The sequence below is a fragment of the Bemisia tabaci genome, chromosome 3 (assembly GCF_918797505.1).
Source record: "Bemisia tabaci chromosome 3, PGI_BMITA_v3".
Classification (NCBI taxonomy): Eukaryota; Metazoa; Arthropoda; class Insecta; order Hemiptera; family Aleyrodidae; genus Bemisia; species Bemisia tabaci.
The window spans coordinates 299,901-306,286 of NC_092795.1; positions in this window are offsets into that span (position 1 = coordinate 299,901).

Consider the following 6,386-nt stretch of genomic DNA (forward strand, 5'->3'; position numbering starts at 1 on the left):
TGATCTGGCCATCAGAGAACGTAATGTGCAAGGAAGAAAAGCCATCGTTATGTTAAACGAGGTTCTCTGGGATCAGAGAATCTCGAAGGAAAATAAACGGAGAATTTACAGCGCCATCGTGAAGAGCATAATTACGTACGGGAGTGAGGTCTGGCAATTAAAAAAAAGATCCGAGGATATCTTACGGGCAACCGAAATGGACTTTTGGCGAAGGTCTGCAAGGATCTCGCGGAGAGAGCGCGTTCGTAATGAACGAGTGCGTGGAATAATGGGAGTTGAGGAAGATATTGTGCACGATATCAAAACCAGGCAGCTGGTTTGGTATGGACATGTGCGGAGAATGGCAGATAGTAGGTTGCCCAAAAAGGTATTTGATTGGGTTCCTCCCGGAAGAAGGCGGCGTGGACGTCCAGTAAAAGGTTGGCGAGAGGGAGTGGAGGGGGAGATCAGACGGTGTAATCTGCCCGATGATTTGTGGGAGGATCGATTCCGATGGCGATTTGGAGTCGCAGAGCGCTCTAGTGCGCTGAGGTAGCGGCTTGATATGAATGTATGTTGCGTATAGTGCTTTAACTCATTTTGTTGTTGAAATCGTTAGGTCTATATCATTATAGTTAAGTTGATGTTCTTTCTATTTCTTCAAATAGTTTTGACAAGATTTCTAAGATATTTTCACGAGGGAGCGTAAACGTAAAGTTCAAGTTTTAACAATATCTAGTTGTTCATGGTGGAAAATTACAAGGACTCTCTTCACCGAGGAACATTCAAAGGTAGCAGTAATTTGAGTCGTCGTGAGCTATGAAAAATTAAAGTGGCGTCTTTCTTGAGACTTCGCGGCTTTAGATTCTAAATCTTAGCTTAGAGGAGCTCATAGGCTTATTTAAATTTTAAACATGATGCATTCAAAGCAGCGAGTTTTACTTAACCGTGAGATAAGAAGAAGAAAACGCCTTCAAACAAGCTGACTATGCAATCTGAACGATAAGAGGTATTGGAGACAAACTCATAAGTCTCATGCGATGCGACGCTCACGATAAAGAGTTCCTTACCTATTTTTAAAGCTCTAGACTGTTTGTTCAAAAATATAACGGAGAGCAATTTTAACAACCTCGCGTAAAATTCAACATTTTAAGTTCAGCAATAGACGTTGCGAAGATATTACAATCATGTGCCTTAATAAAAGATTCAAAATGTAAAAGAAATTTTTTTTCAGGTTTTGAAAATTTTAAAGTAGGTTCTTACAAAATACATTGAATCACGTAAACCGTGGGTCCGGCTCGGTTTAGTACAGAGCGAGACAAGTCTATCGGAGCCCCGTGATGGGCGGGCGGGGAAGGGGAAAGAGCGTGTGTCCCAAGCACTCGAAGAGACTGCAGAGAGGCAATGGAGAATTCGTTAGGTACTGCGCTCGGTTTTTCACGAATATCTCGTTTAGAGTCAATTTTCAGTCTCCTAAGAAGAAAAGTTTTAGAACATATACTTTGACAACCGAACAGCAATGTTTCATTTTTCCGAACTAATTATTAACCGAGAAAAAAAGCCTCACAATCCGACAAAAATTCACTGCAGCCGCTACCGCGCATGCGCAGATAGGCGCAACTGGGACACACGAACTCATCGATGCGGGTCGGTGCCAACACTTATCGGCATGCGAATTTTTTTAAGTTGTCTCGCCTTCCGTAACACAAGATGCACGGTCAACGTGATTCAATGTTTTTTGTTTTTACCTACCTACCTACTTTACATTTTGACAAAATCATACAATTTCTTCCTTTTGGATTTTACATTTTTCACAATAGCGATTCATTTTAATCCCTTGCAAGAGTCTACTTTCGAAGTTATAGGTAGGTACTATTAAATTTCACTCGAGATTCATTGAAATTCTCTTTTGTATGTAGCAATGTCAAAGGTCTCCATAAACCTCCCTATAGATCACAATACAAACCATACGAGACTTCCTAGGAGAATGAGCTGTTTCAGGAATGGTACCTATGGACCGAACGCGGTCCTCAAGTTTTGCACTGGGTCATTAAACCAAGTTGTTTCAAAAAAGAAAATACTTAAAAAATAAAAAATAATAATAAAAAAAAAAAAAAAAAAAAAAAAAAAAATCTTGCGGACATAGGGTAAAATAACGTAAACCAAGATTGCAATAAATTTGCAAATGGCTCAAGGCGCCTTCAATTGGTTGCGGTGATAAAAGACACTCAGCTTACACATGCTACGACGACGCGACGCTGCTTGAAAACATCTCCATGCAACTGTTCGTCCTCGAAAGATGTCCGTATTGCATAAGTAAAAATATAAAGGCACAGAAGTGGATTGAGATGAACCAGTCGGATTTGAGAGGCATCTTAGAGTTGCCTTCCAGACTTCCAGAGTGAGGGTAGCTTATTGGAATCATTAAGGTGTTTCCTTATTTTAAAAGCCATTTTGGCTCATAGACATTGATTACCTAAATATATTAAAATCCAAGATACCTTGAAAAACCAATTTTATTTTTCATCCGAAAGATGGTAGATTCAACTTTCAGGTGCTTTACAGCCGATGAATCTTACCTTTTACTACAATAGAGGCATCTTAAAGGAAAGGGAGCAAAGTCTATTTTGCTGATAAGCGCCACAACACTATTATTCTTACGCAATCCGGGGCTCATCAGAAAAATGGGCTTAGCTCCCTTAGCATCATGATTCCTCCATTTAACTCCCATTTTGTGATGAATAACTAATTAATATTTTAGTCTTCTTTTAGAAACAACGCATGTACTAATTGATGTTCCCATGCAGACAAACGCTTTTCCTTTTTCTTCTTGATCACCTACATTTTCCTCTCCTTGCAATATTATGCAACTTATTTTTCCTCTTTATCTTCTTATCCACTTTGCTGTCCTTCTCGCTCTGATTCCCTTTCTTGCGTTCTTTCTTCTTTCTTCCACTTCATCTTCCTATTTCTCCTATTTTTCTTTCCTCTTTTTCTCTCTTTTCCTTTTTACTTCCTCTGCTTTTTTCTCTTCTTTTGTTCTTAATCCTCCTCTTGTTTTTTTTTTTTTTTTTTTTTTTTTTTTTTTTTTTTTTTTTTGCCGCGTACACGTGGTATACCACCTTTCCGATCGTTTCGAACCCCCACTCGATATAATTTATTGAGTGTCTGAGTTGCTTACCAACCGGAAAGTGACTGGCGAGCTCGTCCTGAATCTTTGAGAGCTTGTAAAAAAGTTACTAATGCTTCAATCTTTTAGGTTGATGGGTTTTCTGTTTTTTGGTAATTTTCTTACTGTAAATCCTAAAGATGAAGGGGCTTCGTTATTTAGTTTCTTTTTAATACTTATAAATCCGTGCCCCGTTGATTTAAAATATCGATGGTGAAAGTGCAGAAGTGCGGATCTCAATTTTTGACAGTTTTGAGTTAACTGCATAAACAAGTTGTTGAAGATGTCGTCTATCTACCAGCAAGAGATTATAATCGAAAAAAATCGGGAAGACACCTAAAACAGTAGAGCTTTTTTCGCGTATCTCGGGCTTAAGTGCAGATGCGTATCTCGTTCTGGCCCCTTCATTTGATCCGGCGCGCATTATGCACAACGCGCGCTCCTCAGCGTTTCCCGCCAACAGCGCATACTTACACCAGTTCATCAGCTGTTCTGTGTTTTTATTTATTTTCTGGAATTCGCTGTTTTTGAAAATTTGCTAAATGCTTATCACTCGAAGGCTCTTCAGTATCATTTCTTCATAGGTACTTACCTATTATACTGGCGGCGGGAGGCTTCTAGGCCAATGCAATCATGAACTGACGGTTCATCACAACGGTCAGTTGTATTAGAGCCAATCGAGTCAAACAACGCTTCATCTATCGCAATGGATCAAGTAAAGCTTCTAAACAAGTTATGAAATGAATAGGTAAACTCTATTTTTGATTTTAATGATCAAGAGCAGGTTCAAAACGCTAATCCAGAAATGCGTACCTCGTGATCAAATGCCATTTTCCAATCAAACAATGCTTGATCCAGGCGTATGAGATCAACCTAAAGCTTCTGATATGCTATTGAAAAGGCCTGCATAGACGATCAAATTCCCGAACCAATTTCGATCAAAGTAGCATCAAAGTGTCGGGAGTCATCAGTCTTAAACTCATTAATTTGCTTCATTTTAAAATGAAAACTCGGCAGAAATGTTTCCTGTGGCAGGAAATGATGAATGGTGGCACTCCGTTCTGGGCTTCCTTTGAACAAAAAAGTGCGGCCCGTCAAAATTTGATGGTAGATGGTGACCACCAGTCATCAGCATGTCTACTTTGATCGGAATTGGTTCGGAATTTGATCGTCTATGCAGGGCTTAAGCGTGAAACTCTTTTTCAAAACTTTAAATGATCAAAATCCGCCAACAACAGGTTTAAACCACTAGTTGCAAACAGGGCCGGATTTATTACCTACTTGCCGCCCATGGGCCGCCTGTATTTTGCCGGCCTTTCTCATCGTTTTGAAACATAGATACAAACCATCATACATAGGGTGTCCCAAAACAACTGAGACCAAGTCTGTAATTCGGAAAGTATGATAGATACCGAAATGCGGTTTGTGAGAGATTGTAGCCCATACTATTAGCTATCAAATCTCAAAATTTGAGCTTATTCGGATGAAAACTCACCGAGTTATAACATTTTTTCGGGGACGAGTCGAACAGAACCCTCCACTATTTTCGAGTGATATTTTTCACTTCGCGCGAACTGTTCGTGAGTGGCGCTGCAGATCGCGACGCTATGGATCAGGTGGAGGGATGAAGTGGTCACTGTTCTGGATGCAGGTTTTATCCTATTAACATGTGTTTTCATTGCAATCGTCCGCGGGAAAGCTTTGTGCAGCCGAAACCGTCAAGCGTACTGTCACTCAGGCTAACTTTGTGCGAAAGGGTCTAACTTTGTGCAAATGGGAATTTCACTTATTTTGCTTTATTTCTTCTTTTTCTCAAAGAGCATTGCCAACCTATTATTTTTCTATGGCAGCCCATAGCTTCCTTTCCCTCCTATATGTAACAGTTGGTACTTAAGTGAAATTTACATTTGCACAAAGTTAGACCCTATCGCACAAAGTTAGCCTGAGTGACAGTAACCGAGTGTTTTCTCGCGAAGCGCAATGAGTTTGCCCGCTGAGTTGAAACAAGAACAACGTTATGCCATTCGCTATTCCGTTCGCCGCGGCCTTTCTGCCTTCGATACTTTAAATGAGATGACAGTTGCTTATGGACTAAATCGACTTGGAAAAGTACCATTCTTCGTTGGTATAAATGCTTTTCCGAGGGTCGAGAGTCGGCAGCTTGTTTCAACTCAGCGGGCGAACTCATTGCGCTTCGCGAGAAAACACTTGGTTACGCTTGACGGTTTCGGCTGCACAAAGCTTTCCCGCGGACGATTGCAATGAAAACACATGTTAATAGGATAAAACCTGCATCCAGAACAGTGACCACTTCATCCCTCCACCTGATCCATAGCGTCGCGATCTGCAGCGCCTCTCACGAACAGTTCGCGAAATGAAAAATATCACTCGAAAATAGTGGAGGGTTCTGTTCGACTCGTCCCCGAATGTTATAACTCGGCGAGTTTTCATCCGAATAAGCTCAAATTTTGAGATTTGATAGCTAATAGTATGGGCTACAATCTCTCACAAACCGCATTTCGATATCTATCATACTTTTTGAATTACAGACTTGGTCTCAGTTGTTTTGGGACACCCTATGTATGAACGTGCCGGAGGACCCCTGAGGGGTGCATAAGACGCTTTTACTCGTGTTGGGCACATTTTTTGTGAAAGCCCTTTCAACACTAGCAAAAGTTAACGGAACTTCGTGCGAAAATTGAGTTCCGTAGGTAAACCTATCTCTGTGTGGACGAGGCCTATCATTTACAACAAAAGAACGAAACAATGATGAAAGAATAAACATGAATGTGGTTTAATGATTTTAATTTCCGCCACCACGCCAACCGCACTGTGTTTGGCGCAATGCGTGAAGTATCCCTACAGTCTTGTAAGCGCTATGCGTTTCAAGCCGACCGCTGAGCGCTGCTGACACTACATTTAATGCAATGCGTGAAGTTTTCATGGAGTCTTGTAGGCGCTAATATGTGTTTCATGCTGACCGGCGCGCCGAGGGCTTCTCCTTTCCATCTCAAGTCCTCGTCCTTCATCATCGCTCTCTGCGCCGCGCCGCTTCAGGCCAAATTTCGTAATTGGTTTCTCTCTCAACTCGACTAATAAAAGGCGCTGTCTCTTGTATCACCGAAAGATGAGCAAATTATAAATTACTAAACTTTAACTCTCAGGAAATGAGAGATTTTTTCGCCTTTTCTCGTTTGTAATTTTTTTTCTGAATCAGATATTTTTCTTGACACCTACA